Source organism: Camellia sinensis, chromosome 1, assembly GCF_055761805.1.
Source record: "Camellia sinensis isolate YWXY chromosome 1, ASM5576180v1, whole genome shotgun sequence".
Lineage (NCBI taxonomy): Eukaryota > Viridiplantae > Streptophyta > Magnoliopsida > Ericales > Theaceae > Camellia > Camellia sinensis.
This window is the reverse complement of record NC_138961.1, coordinates 251,940,592-251,965,016: the sequence shown is the minus strand read 5'-3', so window position 1 is coordinate 251,965,016 and position 24,425 is coordinate 251,940,592. Positions and strand designations below refer to the sequence as shown.

Genomic DNA, 24,425 nt, shown 5'->3' with positions numbered 1-24,425 from the left:
CTCGAGCGAAGGGTCAAAATTCTGTGCAGCAACCCTTTGCTCCCAAGCTCAACCAACCTGCTACAAACCTGCCCATTGCATCCCCCAACTCAGAAATAGGAAATTAAAGGACGGTAACAATCATAATACAATGGCAGGAGCTACGGAACCTAAGTCTGGATACAATAATCAAATGGGAAAAGACCGGGGTCGCTATATTGATGATGATTATGAAATTATTCTTTGTGTTCTTGGGAAAAATGGCCATTTTGGATGATGACCATGGCCATTTTGGATTGTTCTGAAATTTGAATATAAATGGTAAAAGAAAATGGAGATTTGTCATCAAGAAAGAAATAGAAATCCAAATGCCCATTATCGATTCATACTTAAACCTTAACAAGAAAGCAAACAGGAAGATAAAGGCTTACTAATAACAAAACCATTGTATTCAATAATGGAATCATCTGGGTTTGATAGTTTTTTTTTAGATATCTTCTTCTTCCTCTCTAGTTTGGTTTGCAAATCCCCTTCTTCCCTTCTTTGGTTTGCTTTGCTTCTATTTTGAATTGTTTTTTTTAAAATTGAAATTAGCCGCAGGGACAATCGCAAGAAGGGGCGGCCGAGCATCCGGACTCCATAAAATACACCCAACATGAGTCACCAACTTCAGCCCACGAGAAGGGGCGGTCGAGCATCCGGACTCCATAAAATACACCCAACATGAGTCACCAACTTCAGCCCACGTGAGTTCACCAAAATAATTGGCTGGCCCACCTTGAGTCAAAACCATCAAGCCAAAACCATGTGCTGGTTTTTAACCACACCGTGGGCCAAAAGGTTTACTCATGTGGAACCTTTCCCATGTGATACCATCAACATCAACTCAACTTTCCACCTTCCTGTCTTGCATCGGAGAGAAAGTTGAAATCAACAAATAATCAGATACAACGCGATTCACCACACTGCAATGCAACGCGTGGACCACACTCATCTCCTCCAAATTTCATTTTACAGAGCTTATGGCACCGGAGCAAAACACCAGCACCTACAGAAATCCATACATGTAACGACGGACAAAAAACTATCCCCCGGCATTACCACTCTGCAGCAACGACGACACTGGCACCCATGCAGACTTGGCGACACGGATACCTAGAACTGCCAGAGAAGAAGCAATCTTGCAATCGCTGAATACATGACAACGGCCCAATAACACAACTCACCAACAAAGGCGAGACTTAAACCAAAAATCTACATATAGTCGCTTAGACCTGTAACATCCTTCACACCATAACTTCGGTCTCTGTGTCACGCCTCCAAAATAATAAAATAAAAATAATTCATATGCGGAATAAATATGAGAAATAATATATTTTCATATATCAAAATTCACTGTTTAATAGCCAATTAAATGTCATGTAAGCTTACATGTTTCCAAGTCATTGCTTGGTTACACAAATTGAGTTTCGCTCATTACATCTTAAGCCCTTTACTTTATAAATAACAAACATACACACGTAAGGCATAATTAAAAAACTCTTGCTTCCCAAAACTCCATCCACGCTATTGCCTTGGAGGAAGCATCTCACCTATACCTGAAAATAGTATTCCCATATAGGGTGAGCCAACAACCCAGTAGAAATAATCTAACACAATTTATGAGGTTTAGCAAAGGTATAAATACCACGTAGTATAAATACCACGTACATAAACAATACCGATCCTGAAACATCTACAAGACCTGCATATCCATATACCACTAAGACCAACCTTATTCCATTTTCCTTTAATTTCATTTCCAGTTCATATATGCTACTCAATTCATAAGTTAAATTCGTTATCTTTCAACAATCAAAATGAAACTATAACTCAATGATTTTCCAATTATGTAAAACTCACATAAACACTTCAAACCTGCAATTTTACGGATATTTCGTCCGAAGGAATCGGCACCCATTTATATATAAAATTTCGGGTCTTTCACCCAGGACACTCTGATCAACTTGCTTTAAATGGAGTCCATTCACTTTCTCCTCCTAAACAAATATACATATGCAATGTATTTATAAATATAATCACATATGGAGTACATTTCTTTTCTTCTCCCAATAAACATACATATACAATGTATCTATAACATGGTCATATTTAATGACACCAACAATGGATTAACATAAAATCGTCTAATCCTCATGTAATTTTTACAACAATCATAGTTATCCTCCACCGATAACCCAATGCAATTATTTCTAAAGAGATGTTCAATATCAAAATAAATAGTTTATTCAAAACTTCCATAGGTGAGATAATACATACCCAATATCACCATTTATAATCACAACCTTCCAATTTCACGTTTTCAATGTTAATCCCAATTATTTATGCAAAATAATAATTTAATCAAAATTAGGGCAAAATCCCCCTTTCACCAAATATCAACCCAAACACCAAAATCAACTATTTTGGCACAACATGATCTTATATTCAAGCCTCATACTCGTTTACCTCATATTCATCAAAACCCTTCTTTTCATTTCACACCCAAATCCTAGATTTGTCCAAACCACAACCAAATCTCATCATCTATACACAATAGCAAATAACTAAGCTAAAAACCATATTAGAGTGTAGAAAATCCCTACATCGATCCAAGAAGCTTTCAAATTTTTGGCAACAGAAATTAAATTTTCTTGGAGCCAAACGACGCATTTTCCATCCTCCACGTTTTGATCCAAAGCACTTCAATTTACGACCACAGTAGAACCTGACTTGCAACAACTGACATTTCTCAATTCTAAAAATTTCAAGGAATTGTCCTCAGCAGTTAAATGAACTCTAAATAATTAGGATATCCTTAAAGATAATCAAATTCCAAGATCAAATGATGGAGAACCCAGAATGCCAAGCTGTGGTGGGGTCGCATCATAGATCATCTTTCTTTTGGGATCTATGTCAAAAACATGAACACCATTATCACTGGCATAATATTTGAGATTAGGACCTGTCCCAATGCCAAGCTCCAACACTGTCTTAGCCTTTCCCCTCAAATTTGTAAAGATCTGAGACTTAAAACCCGCAACCTCTGCCTCATATGCTTTACTGCCCTTATCCAAGATAAATGCACATAATTCCTCATACCAATCTGGCCTTAGAGGGTGAATACTGTTCAGCACATCCTTGGGATCGTCGAGAGGCAGAGGAGAAGCGGAGGAAGAAGGAATAAAATGAAGCACATTAAAATCACAAACCATCCATAGCAATATCGTTGTTATTTGGGTTAGGCGGGTTTTCCCCAAAACAGACTCCAGATGGATTCTGATGAGTCTGGACTGCACCAAAAGTGAACTCGTGAGGAGCAATGTCTAATGGTGGACGGGCGAAAATGGACGGAGCACTAGGATTGTTGAAAGCAGGGAGAGGGACCGGATCGTTTGGCTTTGGGAAGCCGAAGCTGAAGGATGGGACGGCCGATGGCCTGAAGACTGGTAAGACCCCCGTGTTGTTCTCAATTAACCCAAAGATCTTCTGCTCATACTCCTGTAATTGTCAGTAGACAGCTTGAGTTAATTTAATAGGTGGTCTCCGATCTTTCACCCATTGGTAACTCTGTGCAGGTCTCCCTCCTTTGCTCTTTATCAAAAAGCTATCACAATACCTGGCGATCTGCTCTCTTTTTTTCCAGGCATGCAGTGGACAAGAACACGTGCCCTATCCCTTTTACATTGCTCTAGAAATTGGATGGCATCATCAAATTGTAAGTGTAAGATAAATCGATAGAGATAAATTGTATGTATTATGATTGATGTATATTGATTGATGTGTGTGTTGTGTATATTACAAGGAGTTATATAGGAGAGGATTTGGGAGTAGGTGAAGGTGGTAGTGGAGGTGGTAGGTGGAGTGGGTGGTAGTGGAGGTGGTAGGTGGAGTGGGTGGTGTGGTAATTTACACAATTTACATTAACATTAACAGCCCCCCTCAAACTCAAGGAGGATAGGAACTAACCAACTTGAGTTTGAAGAGAGTAACAAAACAGAAAAATAAACTGATAAATAAAATAAAACAGGATAGGAGACACGGTATGGTCGTGTCAGACCGTTGTAGAAGACACGGTATGGTCGCGTCGGACCGTTGTAGCAGACAGTTTACGGGGTCATGTCGGACCGATGTAGCAGACACTGTGTGGTCGTGTCAGACCGATGTAGAAGACAGTTTACGGGGTCATGTCGGACCGTTGTAGAAGACAGTTTATGGGGTCATGTCGGACCGTTGTAGAAGACAGTTTATGGGGTCATGTCGGACCGATGTAGAAGCTGACCGGAATCAATGTCGGGACAGTTTACGGGGTCATGTCGGACCGATGTAGCATGACAGTTTATGGGGTCATGTCGGACCGTTGTAGAAGAGGTTGTGGTGGTGCACCAAGGGGGCGACTTAGGGAGTGCGCCATGAGCGACTTATACATGATACTGTGTATAACCCCCCCTTAAACTCAAATAGGTGTGAAGATAGAAACCTATTTGAGGTTGAAACAAAGGGATTGATAAAGCGGACCGTTGTAAAAGAGGTTGTGGTGGTGCACCAAGGGGGCGACTTAGGGAGTGCGCCATGAGCGACTTATACATGATACTGTATGCGTGGGTATATAGGCTGCCCAAAAAAAAAATATACATGGATGTAGATATCGAGCCCTCAAAAGTCGTGCCCTCAAAAGGGGTGCCCAATCTGTCAAAAGGCGTGCCATCAAAAGGCGTGCCCGATGTCATCAAAAGGCGTGCCATGAAAAGGCGTGCCAGGTTGTCGGTGTCAAGAGGCGCGCGATGCGCGTGGCTGCCTCGGCTATTTAACCAAGACGAAGCCTGAGGCCGAGGCAGAGGCAAAAAACTTGCGAAATCCTCTGAAAAACTCTTCGTTGTGCTGAGAGAGAGAGTCTGTAACACTCTGTTGCGAGAGATATTCTCCTCTGAAAAACTCTTCGTTGTGCTGAGAGAGATAGTCTGTAACACGCTGTTGCGAGAGAAAATGGCTTCGTCGTCCCGTGGTCTGCTGACTCTCTTTCCCGACCTGAACGAGTCCACAGGAGAGAGAACTGGTGCGGTGGCCCATGAACCGCAACCAAACACCACTGGGTTTGCTCCGTTGAACTTTCCGATGCGGTCGGTGGAGCAAAGAATGGCAGTGCAGTCGGATGTGGAGGCGAATCAGTATACTTTGAAGGTATGTGTGGAGTCCATGACGGCAGTCACAAACTTGTCGCACCGGCTGCAGAGTAGGACAAATGAAGTGCAGCAATTAAACTCCCAGCTGGCTCTGCTCCAACGCATGTATAAGGATGCGCGAGCAGAGATAAGCGTGCTAAGGGCAGAAAACAAGGAGCTGAAGCGGAAGGCCACCGTGATGTTCCGATTTGGAGGGCCGCCATATGCTGCAGTGGAGGAGCAGGGAGTAGTGATCATGCCCAGTGGAGGAGAAAGCACAGAGGCAGCACGGTCAAGGGCCGTCCAGGACGGAGGCAAGAAGAAAAGACCGGCAGCAGAGTAGAGAAAAAAAAAATGCCACTGTTTTGGTTGGTTGATTGTTGTTGTTGTTGTTGTTGTTTTTTTTTTTTTTTTTGTGTAAAATTGTGCTCGAGGCGATCCCTGAGATGAATAAAATATGGGTTGTTGTGCAAATTTGAAATGTGTGTGTGTTTTTTTTTTTTTTTTTTTTTTAAAAAAATGGGTGGAAAATTAAAAATGGGTGGAAAATAAAAAATGTAAGGGAAAAGTAAGTGAAAAGAGCTGGCTCACGTTCCGTGGAAAATGGTGGAAAACAAATAAATAAAAGAGGGAAGTGAGTGCTGGTGTGGGGTGGTTGATGACGAAAAATAAAATAAAATAAAGCAAAGGAAAATGGGGTGTGGATGAGTGGAGATAATATTTTAAGTGGGGATAATATTTTAGAATTGTGGTGTGTTTGGTGGAACACAGATATGGATGAGTGGGGATAATATTTTAGAATTGTGGTGTGTTTGGTGGAACACAGATAGAGAGAGAGATCAGTGTTAATGGTGTGTGTAGGTGTGTGGGTGTGTTAACCTGTGTAGCAGTCGTGTGTCTGTGTGGAGTGTGTGGGTGTGCATGCCGAGAGGGAGGGAGGTGGAACTTGTGGCAACAATGGCGAAGAGAGAGAGAGAGATGTAAACCGAAGGGAGAGAGAGATCATCAATCACCCTATTCCCAATAACAAAGAGAGTCTTTTGATTGCCGACATGTCTTCCAATTTCTGCTCAAAGCCGGATCTACGCGGGTGCCCAGAAAAACGTTGGTCCATCTGGGGTTACAATTGTGATTATCAGGAAAGATTTGATTGGGAATGCTCAGGAAATTACTCCAGTGATGCTGGATTACAAGATCCATGCTGAGAACAATTCGCTCTACAATACCCCTCCTTGTTATGGGATTTACATGTGTGGATTGGTGTTTGAAGATCTCTTGGCTCAGGGTGGATTGGTGGAAGTTGAGAAGAAGAACATGAAGAAAGCTCAGATTCTTTACGGCACCATTGATCAGAGCAATGGGTTTTATCGATGCCCAGTTGAGAAATCCGTGAGGTCTTTGATGAATGTTCCATTTACTTTGGAGAAATCTGAAATGGAGGCTGAGATCCCTTCACCTAAAGTAACTCTTTGAATATTTCTAGAGAGAGAAAGTTGAAGAGAGACCGGAAACCCCTCTCCTCCGCTGGAAGTTCCATGACGGAGCTACGGCGGCTAGGAGGAGCAGACCGGAAACCCCTCTCCTCCGCTGGAAGTTCCATGACGGAGCTAAGGAACAGAAACCTCCGCTGGAGTTGGGTCGGAAAAGTCGCCGGAATGAGAGAGGGAGAGGGAAAGAGGTGGTTCACGGCAGCAAGAAATGTGGCAGCGGAATGAAGGTATGTGTAGAGGTCCGGCGGGCGGCCAAGGCGAGGCTGCCGCCCGCCGGTGAAGCAGAATGACTAGGTTTTTAACCTAGCTCTGATACCATGTAAGATAAATCGATAGAGATAAATTGTATGTATTATGATTGATGTATATTGATTGATGTGTGTGTTGTGTATATTACAAGGAGTTATATAGGAGAGGATTTGGGAGTAGGTGAAGGTGGTAGTGGAGGTGGTAGGTGGAGTGGGTGGTAGTGGAGGTGGTAGGTGGAGTGGGTGGTGTGGTAATTTACACAATTTACATTAACATTAACAGTAAGCTTTTGTTATCTTGGAGACAATGATAAGTAAAGGAGTTCTTATAAAGATTTTGATAAGAAGGCACCGGATTAAGAATTCGAGAAATCCCCTAGGTCTTGAGAAGTTATGTTTATCATTAACAGTGGTGCAAGTCAATGAGTGGCCAGAGAGAGATATCTTAAATAAAATCCTTCCCACTCACTCTTCTCCCAGCCTTTTCTCTCTAAAGAAAATATTCCATTTCCCCACACATTTTGATCATAATCTCTCTATCTTTTATTTATTTATTTATTTATTTATTTTTAAAAAAAATTCCAGGTCATCACAGTCTGAACCAAATAAATCAGAACACTGGCGAAACTCTGAAACCCAGCAAAGCAAACAAATATATAACATCAAGAAAAACCAAAGCATCCAAAGAAACATGAATCCCGAACATGGTGCAACCCATACTCGGAGCCCATCCACCCGGATTGCACACTATGAACATCATCTCTCTCTCTCTGTTCTAGAGAGAGAATCGAACACGCAGACCCACTTCAGGCAGAGTAACTACCGGACATGGAAAACCTAACACCTCCGGCGATCCAAAACTCAATTTCAAATTCCGCTCAATTAAATTATGTACTGGCTAGTTCTTTTTTTAAAAAAAATTGGGTCATTACAACAACCAAATCAAATTTTGTAAATCGGAACTAATAAAAAAAACATAATTTTCATTCATGACAAAGTCAGTAAAGAAATGGGTTTGTGCTACTGGATAAGGATGTCATCATTACCCAGATTATAATATTACAAAGCTATATTTACACAACACATCTGCTCTTTAGACTTGAACTCATGTTCTCAAACTTTGCAGCATGATCATTCACTATTTTAGCAATCTCCATACTAACTGTATGTATTTTTTTAAAATTGTTTTAATACGATTAATATTTCTGAGACTTCACTTATCAGGAAAATAATTCTGAGTACTTTAATTTATTATTAATAAACTAATTGGCTCAATAATCATGGCCATCAGAACTCCTTTCATGCTTAAGCTGTAATTCCCATGGATAATGAAATGATAATAACCCCATGCCATGCTCCCTTCCTTCAAAAAATAAAAATCCAAGAAAAAACTAGTTAGGATAGAAATTCCTTGAATGTTTTTCTATCGTATTCCCTAAGAAAAGGATTACCATCTTTGTACACAACAAATGTGGCCCAGTCCTGTGAGAAATTCAACAGGACGCCGATTCCCAACCTTGATTCCCACAAGCAAATGTGCACTAGATGTATAATCATCACCTATATTGGGGCCCATGAAGAAATTGGCTGCCATCTCTCAAACAGTGATGCTGGATTAGATGTATATCATGCAAAGAGTAGCTCTGGTACCACTGGAGCTATTCGATTGATTTCCTAGCGAATCTAAGCAGCTCAACAGACAATTGAATACAGATCACAGAGAAATGAAAAAAACAGAATTGACTCCAAAGAAAAAACTGCCATTCAAGAGGAACTAAAAATTTTCATGTAATTATCAGATATGGTGATGGCTCTAATTTTCATCACAAGACCCATTTGCAACCATGAATATAGGAAGCCATTAATTCCATAGAGTGCCTAAACTAACTTAAGAATATACATCATTCTATCCATCAAAGAGAAATTATATTGACCCAACTGCATGGAATTACAAAGACAACTAATAATCTCTGCTTTCTAAAGAACTTAATTGAAGGAAAGCAGTCAGTTAACAATGCATCTTCCCAATTGCTTAGGTTTTCTTCATAAATTACAAAAGTCAAGAAACAATGGATCTTAATACCTGCTTCTGTGGGAAAAGAAGTAACATTTAAAACAAAATTTTCCCAAATACAAAGGTTCTTGGCCAATATTCACCAAGTGACAGTAGGTTTCCATCTCTTCTCAAGAAACAACAAGGCTACTTGCTCTCAATTTCAGATGTGGAAACTCACTACTGAGGAAGAAAACTGAATATTGTGACTTGTGAGTAACATAGTAAGAGGAAAATGGATTTCCTTACAATTAAACAAGTATTTTCTCACCAATCCATGCAGGAGATCAAACATCAGTCAATTGAAAAAATGATTTTCTCACCAATCCATGCAAGAGAAAATAAAAAGAAAATAAACAGAAAGAAATAACAACAAAAATGGCAACGGAACCTATGGCCTGTCCAGCTATGGATTTGCTATCCTCATAATATGCATAAAATTCAGCTAAAAAATGGTGACCCAATGCACAAGGCTCCCACTATAGCGAGGTCTAGGGTGGGCAAGAAAAACATAGCCTTACCCTCATTTCTAGAGAGGAGGTTTCCGTAACTTGAACTTGCACCACCAAAGACACTAATGACAAAGCTTGTAGTTAAGCATCTAATAGTTAAGCATGGGTAAATACATAATAAGGTCATTGAAATATATAACAAAGCAATTTCCTTTTACACTAACGGTAGTGATAATGGACAATCATATAAGTCAGATATGAGACTATAAGGGTAACTTTTTCCCATAGAACTGGAAATACTTTACATAGCATTATTATGCCTGGACTTTAAGTAGTCTGACATATTACCATGATTCAGAGGCATTACTGACATAATATATAAAAGAATGAGATAAAATATGAGATGAAAAGTTCACAGACATGCAGATGAGATCAAAAATATCATCCTACTGAATTCCCATAAATGAAAGAGGCAAAGCAAATACCAAAGTTAAAGCAGATATACCATCTAAAGGTACCACGAAAATTGTCCAAATAAGCCTAATGTTGGCTGTCCACAAGAGGATAATAAAATCATGAGTAGAAATACAGATACAGCGTATAATAGAGGATTGATATATCTCACAAGAATCAAAGCAACTAGTCATTAACATAATATAACTGACCCAAAGCTAGACCACAGATACCCCTCATAGACACGGTTACATATAAGAACATATATGCTGAAAACCCAGAGTATAAATGGAAAATACTTTCTGTGTCCAAACATCTAATATGACAACAATTAGAAGCATTACTTGATGGTACTGATATTGATACTACCAAATTCAATCCAAAGAAAACATTATAATTTAAATTTTTAAAATAAAATAAAAGGAGTATTATATAATTTTAACATCTCCACAAATTCAATGATTGTGCAACTTGTCACTATACCTTAATGTCCAATAGAAAATTTTGAATTTAGCAAAACTTGAAAATAAAATTTAACATATCCAAAAAAGCAATTATACCAATTATTATTTGTTTATGAGTAATGCTACAATGACCATTTATTTCTACCATCATATCTTACCATATGATGTGTCAGTCTAATTGTCAGCATTGCATTGGAGATATACGCAAGATGTGGGTCCCATTAAACCAGTATTGTGTTGACAAGATGGTAAGAATAATATGGTATAGAAATGTGGGAAGTGTAGCAATATTGTTTGTTATAATATTTACATTAACAGTTTATCATTCTGTCTATATCTCTTCTGAAAGACGATATAGGAATTTATATATTACACTACCATTTCCATACATTCAAAACTTTTGCAATGTTAATAGTTCCATAAATCTTAGCATGCCAGTTTGCGGCCTGTTTTTACTACTTACTCATTTTTGGTCTATGTAAATCAGAGATAGTCTATGTAAATCATATGGTGTGCTAACGATTGGTAACAATAGGCCCATGTGGCACTCAACATGAAGTTCTGAACTACAATTTGAAGTCCTTCTAGGAAAACCAAGCTTTAAGTAGTATCTTAACATTACAATGAGTTCATATCATTTAGATTTAGAATTGTCTTCCTATTTGAATTTTTTTGTATAAAATTCATGAAAATGGGAGCTGGGATGCAATTTTGGAAGTTAGGTGCCTTATACATTTGATAGCTCCTCCCTTCTGTAGCAATAAGGCATATAGGTTTAGGGTTAGGAAATAAGTCTATATAAAGGCTTAAACAAAAAAAATGTTAAAAGGGATGATGACATTGGAGTTCATTAAACTGTTAAAGATTCTTTTATCTCCATCATCTCCCTTTTCTATCTTACATCAAGATGCATGGAAGTCACTTTTGCACCCCTCTTAGAATTCTTTTTTGCCTTACTCAATTTCCTCTTTCTCCCTCTTGATTCGTTCTCCTTCTCTTTCAGTTCTCTTAAAGTTTACAACCCCAGACGAGGTTTAATTCATGTAGCTAAATAAAAGTTTCAATTGACAAATCATTTCTTATCAATTCTAACTTCCAAGTAGTCCAACTTTATGGAAGGTAATAAATTCTATACACATTACAAGCAAATTCAAGCATCAATTATTAGTAATGACATGTGAATATCTTGTACATGGTCTAAAAATGATCAATTGAAGAGATCCTTAATTTTTACCCAAAAAGAAAAGAAAAAAAATGCTTCAACCACCAACACTCGCAGAGGAGAGAAGAGGAGAAACTAATTTGAATTAGCAGAAGGAGTTGACTTTTGAGAAACTAATCATATCATGGTTTAGTCAAAACAAATACCCAAAAATATACAGAGATAATCAAGAGAAGGAACCAAAAAAACTGCAGAATTGAACAATTCCAATAGATTAAATGATGAATTCGAAAATTCATGTAATCATAAATACCAAAGAAATCAATCAATTTGAAAGGTAAGAATCGACTTATATGTATATCTCAAAAGGAAAAAAGAAAAAATTGGGGAAAACATGCCTGAAGCAGTCTCCATGGTTTACCTTGAAGTTCCGAAACCCTAGAGAGAGAGATGAATAATTTAGGGAGTAACAGAGGGAAGAGAAACCCGAGAGAGAAAAACGAACAGAGACAGAGAGAGATGTAGAGAGAGAGAGAGAGAGAGGATTGTAGGGATGAGTTTTTGTTACGGATAACAGAGAACTATAAAATATATGTGGGCTATGTCCGAAATGGGAAGTCGTCGCCGCTACTGCTACAAGCAGTCTGTGAGGGTAACGCGAAAGCGAGAGAGAGATTGTTAGGGTCTGTGTGAGTGAGTATGAGAGGAAAGAAGAAGAGAAGAGAGGAGAGGAGGGTTACCTGGAACTCTTCCCACGCTGGAGGTGTTGGGATGCGAGGGAGAGAGAGAGAGAGAGAGAGAGAGAGACAACTAGGAACAAGAGAGAGAAACAGTGACGACCGGAAGAAGATAAATGGTTTTTTTTTTTCTTTTTTGATCTAAGAATTGAAAGGATAGGAAAGAGAGTGTAGGGAAGAGTGGGAAAAGAAAAAAAAACGACAAGTAACAAATTATCGCATATAATATTATTTTTTTCTACAGTCTTAGATTTTCTGTTACAAAAAAATTAAATTGACGACGGCTTCGTTTGTCGTGGCAAAAACATGATTTTTGCGACGATTTTCAAACTGTCGCAAAAGGTTCCGTGTCTAATACTCCCTTTTCTAGTAATGTATGTCCCAACATGTCGTACTTGTCACGAGCAAGCTACTGGTGACATCCCTAAAGTGGTCTAGGCATTGTTTCGTATTTTTGCCCCCCTCTAACGCCTTTTTTCAACTAAGTTTAAAGTGTTTTCAACTCTAACCCCCAACTTGTGTCCTAATTACATGTTGTCTATCCTCACCGGTCATATTTATCACAAGCAAGCTTCTTGTGACATCCCCAAAGTGGTTCGCACACTGTTTCGCATTGTTGCCCATGGGACGCCCTTTTTCGACAAAGTTTACGACGTTTTTTACTCTAACTTCCAACCTACGTGTCCTAATTACATGTCTTTTGTTCCCACAGGTCGCATTTGTCATAATCAACCTTCTCGTGACATCCCCATAGTGGTTTAGGGGCTCTATCACATTTTCACCCCCGAACACCCTTTTTCGACAAAGTTTGAGGAGCATTTTACTAACTTTCAACGTACATGTCCTAATTACATGCCGTCTGTCTCCATAGGCGTATTTTATTGTATAATCCAATTAACGAAGTAAAAATATGAAATTGTATTACAAAAAATGGATGATTATTGTTGAAATTATATTTGTTGTCCATTATTTTAAAACAAATATGATTCAAACATATAGCTAGCAATGTCCAATCATCTTAATTTTTGCATGAATATTCTACTCAACAAGTCCAAAGTATGTCTCTAAATAATGAAAAGAAATTTAAATAAGCATAAAATATCACCATTGTTAACAAACATAGACAAAATAGAACATATTCAAAAGAGAAAACAAAAAAAGAACATACTTCTAGAGAACCTTATAAATTCCAGCAATTATAGGGGAAACAACATGTACTGCGTTAGGTGAAGCATTTTATAGAATACAAAGTATACATATTACATATAGACACACACATAACCCAAAAAAAAAAATTTGATTATACCCAAATAAACAAAATATGCTAAATCAAATTCTCAAATAGTGGATTTAGAGAGGAAATGAAAGAGAAAAGTAGCCAAACGACAAACCATTATATTTGCTTTGAGAGAAGTGTGTACAAAGGGTCTACGTGCAGAGGTCTAAGGCCAAGCTCTGAGTTGCGAATGCAGTGAACACTACAATTAAGAACGAGAACAAATATAGAAAAACCCACTATGAAATTTGGGACCTTACGTAGCATAATTGAGAGAACAAAAAAATGAAACTCATTATCAAGTAACCATGGAGAATATAAATTAATCGAGAAAATGTATAGGCACTCTATAAAGAAACCATTGAGACTCAATAAAGAAAACATATTTTAACTCAATAAAGAAGCCATTGACAGTCTAAAGAGACAATTCATTTAGGTGCATTAGCATTAGCCACCGAATTCAACGACTCTCAAAACCCTATAATATTTTTCACAAACCCCAATTAGTATATCAACACCACAAAAATAAAAAAATAAAATATAAATAATTCATTTAGCAATTGATAGTTGGTTCATAAAAAGCCGGAGAATTTAGTAAAAGGACTTGATCATACATTCAACAATGAAAAATAATTAACAATTAAATGCACACCTAGTAATGTCTATCATGTACAAATTAATATGTGTCTTCTCAAGAAACTTGGAGAAAGTGAGCGTAATATGTGAGAGAGAAAAGGTTCCATCTAGGAGGTCAATAACCCATTCCAAATATTTCTAGCCTTAAAAAAAAATATTGGATCAAACTCATCAAAATAAAGAATAATTAAAAAGTAATACGAATGACAGTTGAAATAAAAAAGAAGTTATTTGAAAAAAAATTATGCAAGGTTCCATGAGAATCAACAAACTTGCATTTTTGTAACATCCGTGACAAGAAACTTCATACCGAAGAAAAAACTACTTCAGCAAAGGCCATAATTCATACAAATATAGATCACACTATTATGAGAATCAACAAAGTTACCTATAGAAACTTGGCTCAACAAGACCTGAATACCATATATTAAACTCATATATACCTGCCACATTGCAAGAAAAATTGTCAATTTAATTCTTCAACATATCCAATCAACTAAGAGTTACAATCCACAATGATAGTTATACCTGCCACACTACAAGAAAAATTGTCAATTTAATTCTTTAGCATGTCCAATCAACTAAGAGTTACAATCCACAATGACAATTACTTTAGTGAGAATCAAAACCCAAGCAAGGGCCCCTGATATTTGATAATATTTCCAAGTTAATATGAACAATATAGAAAAATCTAGCTGAAATCCAAAAATTATGGAAGCCAAAAGCTTACTAATTCAACAATGACAATAAATTGGCAGACCGTGGAATTAATATACACCGGCAACAGATTAAAATATCTCAATTCAAGTAATGTTGAACAACACAATAGTCTCACTTTTTCTTCACAAAGAATATATCATTCACTTTCCACACATCCCAATTGTTAAATTCAACAATGGTCGTGAACTAAACTAAATTTTAACCAAATCACCATAACATACAAAATCTATAAATATTAAAATCATATATTTTTCAAAAAATGCATTAAACCCATTATCACCAAATAGAGAAGAATATAGCCAATTAAACCCATTAAGCAAGAATTGACAATGTCCTTCCAAACACAAACAATTACCCACCCCTTTCCTACATTTATTTTTCTTCATTCATTTCATCATTTTTTTTCCCTTTTTTCTTCTTGTGTTCGTCAATATCAATTCCCCATTTCTTACTGTAACGCCCTCAAAATAATAACCTTAAACCCATCAATATAAACATGCATTTATATATATAAGATCCACATTCTTCAATTCATCAGAGTATTTCTTTACAAAAGTATTACATGTTAACAACAAAAGCAAATGCCCTACGGGCTTACAGCTTTCCAAGTTAACACTTGGTTAGAAAAAAAAGAGTACTAACTCAATTACACATTAAGCTCTTGGCTTGGATTTACATGTAATACATCAAAAGGAAATAAGACAACAAAAGTCTGTTCGCCTCTAGCCTCCCAAGCTATGTCCTTGGAGGTGGCATACTACCTGTACCTGAAAATAATGTCCCATAAAGGGTGAGCCAATGCCCAGTAGAGATATGCTAAACACAGTATGAGCAATAACTAAGACATTAGCAATAGATAAATGTTCAATTTTCATAAACCAATTCATAACCCATTTCCATCTCATGACCATTACGTTCATGTTTCATTTCGGTTTCCATTTCTTATCAATTTCACAATTTACATCAATGGCTCAGAACCTGGCCAACTACCTACATGAGACAATGACTCATATTAAACATTTCTCATTATCACAATAGATAAACATACAAGTTGTATCAACATCTCAACAGGTAAGCATACAAGCTGTACCCACATTTCAACAGATATGCATATTAGCTATATCAATACTTCCAATGACAAGCATATGAGCTGTATCAACACTTCCAATGACAAGCATATGAGCTGTATTAACACATTATCTGACAAGCATATGAGCTGTATCAGTGGAGTCCATCCCCTATCTCTTCCAAAGCAGCATCCGGTTTAGAGGTCCATCCCCTATCTTCCCCTAAACCGTGGAGTACATCCCCTATCTCCTCCCGCACACACAATGCATATATACACAAAGGTCATATACACAATCAATCAATCAATACATAACGTTAATGTATTCTGTTAACCGTCATACTCTATGACATATCCAATTGATTAGTTTTAGTTTGCCTAATCATCATGCGTTGTCTACAACAATCAAAACTACCCTCCACCGGTAGCCCAAGCAATTATTTCTAAACAGATAATAATAGCTCCAACAGATAAAATATCAATGTTTTCAAAAGTGAGCGATTTATAAATCCAACTCCATCATTTCACAACATAATGAGCCAATTTCATTATTTCCAACTCAATTTCATAAATTCACAATTTTCCTAAATTAATTATACCAATTAATTTATTCAACCAAATTAGGGTTTTCTACCACATTTCTCAATATTGACCCAATGGTCTAAATATCAACAACCAACATCAATAACACCATTTGAAACCCAAAATACATATTATGAGCCCAAAATCACAAAACCCTCTTTAACACATTTTGAAACCCTAAGTCCCAAAATTTCCCAAATTCAACACTTTATCAAAACAACTAAAAATCTAGGTTAAAGACCATAAGAGTGAGTAGGAACCCCTACCTCAAAGATGAGACCCAAAGAAGAAGATGGTGAAAACGAAGTTGCTCCAAACCACGAATTTCTCGGATCAAAAGATAGCCCTCGACGATCAACAACTTTATTGTAAAGGCTAAAGGTGAGGAAATCACTTCTACTAGATCAATACCTAGAGAGAAGTCAAGGTTTTAGAGAGAGAAGCTCTCAGAATGGGTTTTAGAAAAAGTAGGAGAGAGAAAGGAAAGTAAAAAGTAATTTAAAATCACCCAGCGGATAACTCATATACGTATGACCCGCTCGAGCGGAGAACACAACGCTCGAGCGCCAAGAACAAAAATCTGGACACGCTCGAGCGCAATAAGGCCCGCTCGAGCGCCAAGACACAAGAATAAAGCATTACCGCTCGAGCGCGAAAACCAGTCCGCTCGAGCGTAGATTTCCCCCTCCCAGAACTTATACCCAGAAAGTACTACCCGCTCGAGCGCCACCAAACCCGTTCGAGCGTAAACAAACCCGCTCGAGCGTAAAAACCACATCTGCAGAAGTTTTGCAGGAACACGAAATACTGGAGGTGTGCAATCCCCGCTCGAGCACAAGAAGACCCGCTTGAGCGGATCGCCTAAAAACTGGACAACAAGGATTTGAAACCAAGGCCTAACCAACCTGTAACAACTCTGCTCAAAACATCCTAAAACTCAATCAAGTGGAATTAAAGGACGGCAACAAGATAGATACCACTACCAACTTCACGGAACCGAGTTCGAAATACAATAGAACAGTAAAGGGACAATCGGGATCGCTATAACCTTTGTGCTTGTACAAATAGAGTTGGGTTAACAAACCAACTATGCAATGCAAGTGTGCATGTGAGTATTTTCAATTATTAAAGCACACCACATATTCTACAATTAACTTGGATAATGAAACTATGACTACAAGGAGCAGAAATAGAATTGATTTTAGAAGTGTGAAAGAGATGGAGAAATTGATCGATCGTGAAAAAAACATAAAGTCGTTGCATGCCAAAAATCGATTAAGAGAGAGATTTTTAGGGCTTCTCAGAAATCGCTTTGAAAGAAAGGGGGGTTATTGTTGCAAATGAAGGGATTTTGAGTTTTGGAAGTAGTAGGGGGGTTGGAGTTAGGATGAGGCTTTGGTAGAGGGAAATCATTGAAGTGAAGAGGACAAATAGAGAGAGAGAGAGAGAGAGAGAGAGAGAGAGAGAGAGGTCCATATAAACCTGATATCTATCTGGTTGGAGAGAACACCTTCACTTCAATGATGGAAGCCAATAGAGGCTTGTAGTCTGTTGTGGCTGGAACTGAACAGAGGCTACTAGTTATTGTAGGAAATTAAGGATTACACAGAGATGGTGAGAGCAGCAGAGGAGGAGCAAGAGTAAGAGACGAAAAAAAGAGAAAGAGAAGCATAATCGTTGTGGGTGTGGGGGAGTGAGAGGAAAATAGGAGGAGAGAGAGTTAACCGGTTGCCCAAGTTTCCTATTTTCTACCATTAAACAATTCAATGGTCCTGATCAATTGTTTGTAATCCAAGGGCAGATAATTAGGTTGCATATGATGTGCAACCTTTAATGGGTTGCACACCCAAACAGCTCCCAAAAGGTTGAAGCAAAAATATGGTTCCAAAATACAACAACAAATGTATACATGCAAATATATAACATATTCACAAATTATTTCATTACAAGAAAGCAATCAAAACTTCTTTATCGCTCTAAAAGTTGACTCGAAATTGATAGGCAGAGGAAACCAAATAATCTCATCAAAGAAAATCACAAATAAAGAACTATTAATAAGTGGTGTTGATTTTCCTAACTATAATTGCATATTTGGAGCATCCATGTGACAATTGCAGAAAATGGAGAAAATAAAAAGTCCAAGAAAGAAAGGAGCAAAGGATATCATTATTACAAAATATAATTTCTAGACAAATCTAAATCTCACTGGTTTTAAATAGAAATTATGGAAAACTTCATGTTTTCCTTGAGTACTTAAGTAGATATTAACAAGTTTAGTTAATAATAGTCCATAGTAATGACACATAGTAGTAAAGTGAGTGGCCACATAAACATCTTCTCTAACATCAGAAAATTGCTTAATTCCCAAGTAAACAGTTAAATATATATATATATATATATAGTGTGTTAGATTGCAGAGAATATATGAGAAAAGCACAAAAGTTCAAGTTTAGAATATGAAAATTTTAACAAAAAAAGAAAAATAAATAAATAAAATCTGCACAAGTAAGAATATTGCAACTCAGCAAACAAAAGTATGGAAACTTGGATCTGTTCTTTTCTTCGTATTAGGTTTTCCAAGTAGCCAAAAATGAAGGGTTAGTGAAAATTATAATAAATAGGTGGTGTGGATTTTACCCTCACAAACAATGAACTTGAAGCAAAAATCAGCAACTAAAGTTCGCATAATGCAAGGAGAGAAAGAGAGAATATATGAGCCAAAGAATATGCAGACACATCAATTTCTATATATTAACACAAGCATAACCAGAATAAGGTTCACAAAATTGACCAAAACATATAATAGATTTTAGGAAATACAAAGAGAGAGAGAGAGAGAGAGAGAGAGCTGTGACCTAGGGCTTTGACAGGCAAAGTCCAAGAGATTCTGCACCAAGAACAAATGCAGGAAAATCCTACGCCAAGATGATGGTAGCCTTGCAAAATATGGAGTTCAAACCACACTGGTGTTAGTTCAAGCAATGATAACGCAGCCACAAGGACCAAATCCAAATAGATATTTTCAATTTTACTATGATTGACACCTATATGAACATTATCATGTCCTCCTTGTATCACGGTAATCAATGACAATGCCACCAATGCAGCTTCCTACAAATGGCAACTAACTACTAAGGATATTACAAATTGCATATGGATTAAACTACTTATATTTCAAAACTCAAATTAAAAATGTAATGCCTAATAACCAGACACACTTAAAAATAGAGTGTAATTGCCATCCATGTGTTTCACATTTCAAAACAGTGTATAATTAGTGGCAATGCTAGAATTATTTTATTTTATTTTTTTCCAATGGGTATAAACTATATCAAAGAACACACTTCATTCAAATAACTAAAAAACACACATGCAAGACTACACTTTAAACCACATTATGACCACACCTTCAATCGCATCATCAAGAAGTGCAAAATTTTCATTAAGTCTACATAGACAAAATTTAATAACATAAAATTATATAAAAATATGCACATCAAAACAGTAGAATATACCTGCGATATCCTCATTCACTTGATATCCTTATTATTTTCACAAAAGTAATTTTTTTGTAATTTAATTCTAAATATATATTTTTTGATATGTTAATTCTAGTTATGCGAGATTTAATTTTATAGAATTTTACACCATGTTTGGGACTCACAACATGGTATAAAAGTCCCAAGCATGGCATAAAACCCAATAAATCCACACCTCAATAGAGTATAACTGACAATAATAGTACACTTTAAAGCATCTTCAATCCTTAACTATCATCAATTGCAAACAAAAAAAGTATCACACCTGGTAACGCCTCATTATCAACTAAAAGAAAACAAATAAATTAGCACATCTGCCAGTATCCTGTTATCAATTAAAAGCAAATAAATAAATTAGCACACCCGCCAGTGCCATGCTATCATTTAAAAGCAAACAAATATCATTTTGCACATATGCTTTCACTTTAACAAACCACATAAGCAATACAAGAAATGAAACTTTTAAAGCATTTGTTTGAATTATCAATAGCCACTACATAAAGACTTAGACTACGTACCAAAACCAACCCTTCGAGCAATTAAAACAAATAAATAAAAAGAACCAATAGCTAGGGAGAATATTAAACGGATTCTTTTTTCTCATAGATTTTTCAAAACGCGAATGGATACAACTCTTGAGTCTAGCCATTAGCGTGGAAACTTACGTCAAAGTGGGGCACATAAGTTCTAAGTCTCAAGCAATTTTTGTATGGATTTTTATGCACAAGTCAAAACATTTAGATACCAAATAATCAATCTTGACAAAGCTCACATTCTTTATCATTTTACTTGTTGGTTCAACCATTTATAATTTATAGAAATACATAACACAAATATTCTCTCTTTTATTCTTTGTTTTTAAAAGGTGCATAGGGTGTTCAACCATTTAATAATTTATAGAAATACATAACACACATATTCTCTCTTTTAACCCCGTTGATCTTGCATGAATTCATTGTGTTTCGAAAGATGTTAGATAGCCAAAAAAAAAAAAAAAAACAATGACAATGGGTTAGAATCTATCCGGGTAAAATAAAATAGTTTATTCTCCCTTAAATTTAAGTCAAAAGTGGCCCATCTTATGTCAAAATAAAGATAACAGAGGAGGCTAGGTGATGTAAAATTTTTAGAGTGTCGTTCAAAATACTCTAAGAGATATGACCTTGAAACAGGACTATTGTGTAGGCAATGTGCTGGAAATTTGGTACAAAAGTCTTTTTGAGTTTTATAATTGGCCAAAGTGCCTCAAAGTGCTCTTGAAAGGTTCATGTAGGATGTACAAGTTTCTTAAGCCTCATCATAAACATCCTAAGCCTTTAATCATAGAATTAAATAAAATAAAATTAAAAAAGTGCATATAACCAATTATACATAATGAGATTGTTAACTAGGATAGCTAACTGCTCAAAATGATAACTTTTTGAACATAGAAATTGTAACAATTACCATCTTAAGAAGAAACGGAAAATCTAAATAACTTGGACAGTTTGGTCAATGAAACCCACATCTTTTGTTTCATTCTCTAGCTCCATCACCTCAATGCCCATAATTTAAGCAAAAACAAGAAAGCCCCATCTCAAATTCGAAGATGTGACACAAACACTAGCTATCTTCGCTGGTACGTCAGTAAGTTAAGAAACTATAAAGTTTTTTATATTCAGTGGAAGGCAGGCTGAAACTCTAGCCCAACCAAGTGCAACTAAGGATTGAAAGAATTCACAATGTGATCTTATGGGGCCTTAAACCTCATAGAACAGCTAAGAATGTCCATTACAATTATTTAAACACTATCCATTTTGCATTAAACTCATATAATTTCACAAGTGGCCTAAAAAAAACACTAAAACAAACAATATTACAGACTAGTGGACTCAAAATTAAAAATGGTTCTCATATGGACCAATTAAAAAACATAGAATGTTGTATAATATTGATATCAAATTTACAGATAGTTTTCATCTAATCATATGACTGCAAAAGGGGAATATTATAGTTAGCAAAAACCTAAATACACCATGGACCAAAAGCATTATATCGTACAAAAACATAGTAACAAATGGAAAAAATGAGAAACATAAACAGATGTCCCTATACAAGCTATAGAAAATGAAAAAACTTCAGAACAATAATTTACAAAGTTGGAAGCTAGTGTCAGCTCTCTCAAATCACAAGTTAAGCCCACATATCATGCACATCAAAAATAATGCAATAATAACAGCAATTTCCATGTCAACTTAAAGTTTTCTTTTTAAAATATGAAATTAGTGTCCTAATACATTTAGCATAGAGGCACATGTTTGCTCTTGTTTTTCGGTTTCACTTCTAGATTCCTCTATTATTTCTTCCAAACTTATCACAATATGGATGATTTTCGCAATATGAAAAAGTTAAGATCATGACAAAAGCAAGCAAAATAAAGCACAAACATGTGTCTACTTTAATAAGAAAATAAACTTACATAATCAGTTCTCAACAAATGAAAAAAAAGCAAAAGACACATGTACACAAACACAAACATGTCAAGTGCTACTTTATATATATATATAGGGAGAGAGAGAGAGAGAGAGAGAGAGAGAGAGAGAGAGAGAGAGTAACAAAATAAAAAATGGTAATTTATACTTACAAGGGAAAATAAATAATTGGAATAGGGACACATTAGCTTTCTAAATTTTTGAATGCCATATCGGGATTTAATTCATTGTTTAAATTAGTTTGCTCCATGGAAAGATTGAGTGTAGTTGAGGCTTCTAGTCTAAATATTGTTGTAAGCTCCTCCAAAATTGTTCAATAAATATGTTGAATTAGACCATACATAGAAGGATGTTCCTAAAACCATTTACAATTGACATAACAAAAAAATCAAAACTATCAAACCTATGATTTGCAAGACTTCACAAGTTTAAGTTCTTAACACTTAAGAGTAAAAATGTGAATCGAAGCTAAAAATAATAAGGAAGCATAATTTACAACTAACACTTAACTGGAAGTTGGTTGCTCAAGATCTTTGATTCATTTCATCTAATGTTTTAAAACATGAACAATTCAATAAACCATATAATAGACAGTATTGAAACTATGCTATTAAAATTATATATTCTATCCCATATTTGTATTGATTTAAGATTATGATGAAAGTTTTACAAAATTTTATCAATTTTATAATTTAACTAATTAGTCCAAATTTTACCCTCTTTTTTTTTTCCCAACAAAAAACTTTTACTAACGTCTATTTCCTTAGTCTAGAAATCAGGCCAAAATTTACTTTCTTTTTTATATCTTCCCAACAAAAAACTAATTAGTCTAGAAATCGATTGAGAAAGGATAGACGTTATTGTTGCAGATGGAGAGGTTTTGGATTTAGGGAATCGTAGAGGGGTGGAAGTTAGGATGAGGGTTTAGGGAAAATCGTTAAAGTGAAGAGGGCGAATATATATATATATATATATATATATATATAGAGAGAGAGAGAGAGAGAGAGAGAGAGACAGACAGAGCTTCATACCTGATATCTATTTGGAGAGAATGCCTTATTATCTTGTTGATGGAAATCAAGGGTAATGCAGAGATTCAACAATGAAACCCAACAAAGGCTAGTAGTTGTTGTTGCAAATCAAGGGTTACACAGTAAACCTTACACAAATGGCGAGATCAACAAAGAGGAATAGAAACAAAGCGATAGAAGAAAAAGAGAGTTGCTGAGGGAAGAGACACAGAGTCAAAAGGGTTAACCGGTTGCCCAAGTTTCCATTTTGCACAATTAAACAATTCAATGGTCCTGATTATTTCTTTCTAATCTAAGCATTAATACTTATGGTACATATGGTGTGCAACCTTATTAGGGTTGCACACTTAAACAGAACCCTAAATTATAACTTTTACCAGAATGATAAAAAAAAATCAAGTAAGAAAAAAAAAAGAGAAAATTATTAAAAATTCCAACTTAAAGAATGTATAAGATATTAAATTCAGTGAATATTTTTTATTGGCGAAAGATCCACACTTTGTGAAATAATTTAGTGAGAAGTTTTGACATTTTACTTTCAATTTTATCCCTTAATTTATTTGTTGACTTTTTTTTTAACTATTTGTTCACATTTATTTTTATCTATTTAAATTATTTTCTATCTGTTCAAATTTTTTGACTATCTGTCAAAATTTTATTTATCTGTTTTAATTTTTTCCCTTATTTGTTCAATTTTTTCCTCTGAATTCGATCTGTCAAAATTCTATCTGTTCATTTTTTCCCATCTATTAAAATACGAAGCTAAACAAAATCTTATCTGTTGAGCTAAACAAACCTCTGTCTGTTGCAATATCAAACCAAACCCAACCCTATCCTATCTATAGCAATCTGTTTCATCATCATC

The 24,425-nt window shown here is 36.0% G+C and overlaps 1 long non-coding RNA gene and 1 pseudogene across 1 annotated transcript; both read right to left on the bottom strand.

Moving 5' to 3' along the window:
- Positions 1–2,417: 2,417 nt before the first annotated feature.
- LOC145823117 (protein-tyrosine-phosphatase IBR5 pseudogene) lies at positions 2,418–3,737 on the bottom strand (annotated as a pseudogene).
- Positions 3,738–15,360: 11,623 nt separating this feature from the next.
- On the bottom strand, positions 15,361–20,035 carry LOC145806204 (uncharacterized). Its single transcript, XR_014348964.1, has 2 exons — positions 19,375–20,035; positions 15,361–15,638 (listed from the first exon to the last, which is right to left on the bottom strand). It is a non-coding gene; the product is annotated as an uncharacterized LOC145806204 (long non-coding RNA).
- Between the last annotated feature and the right edge of the window lie 4,390 nt (positions 20,036–24,425).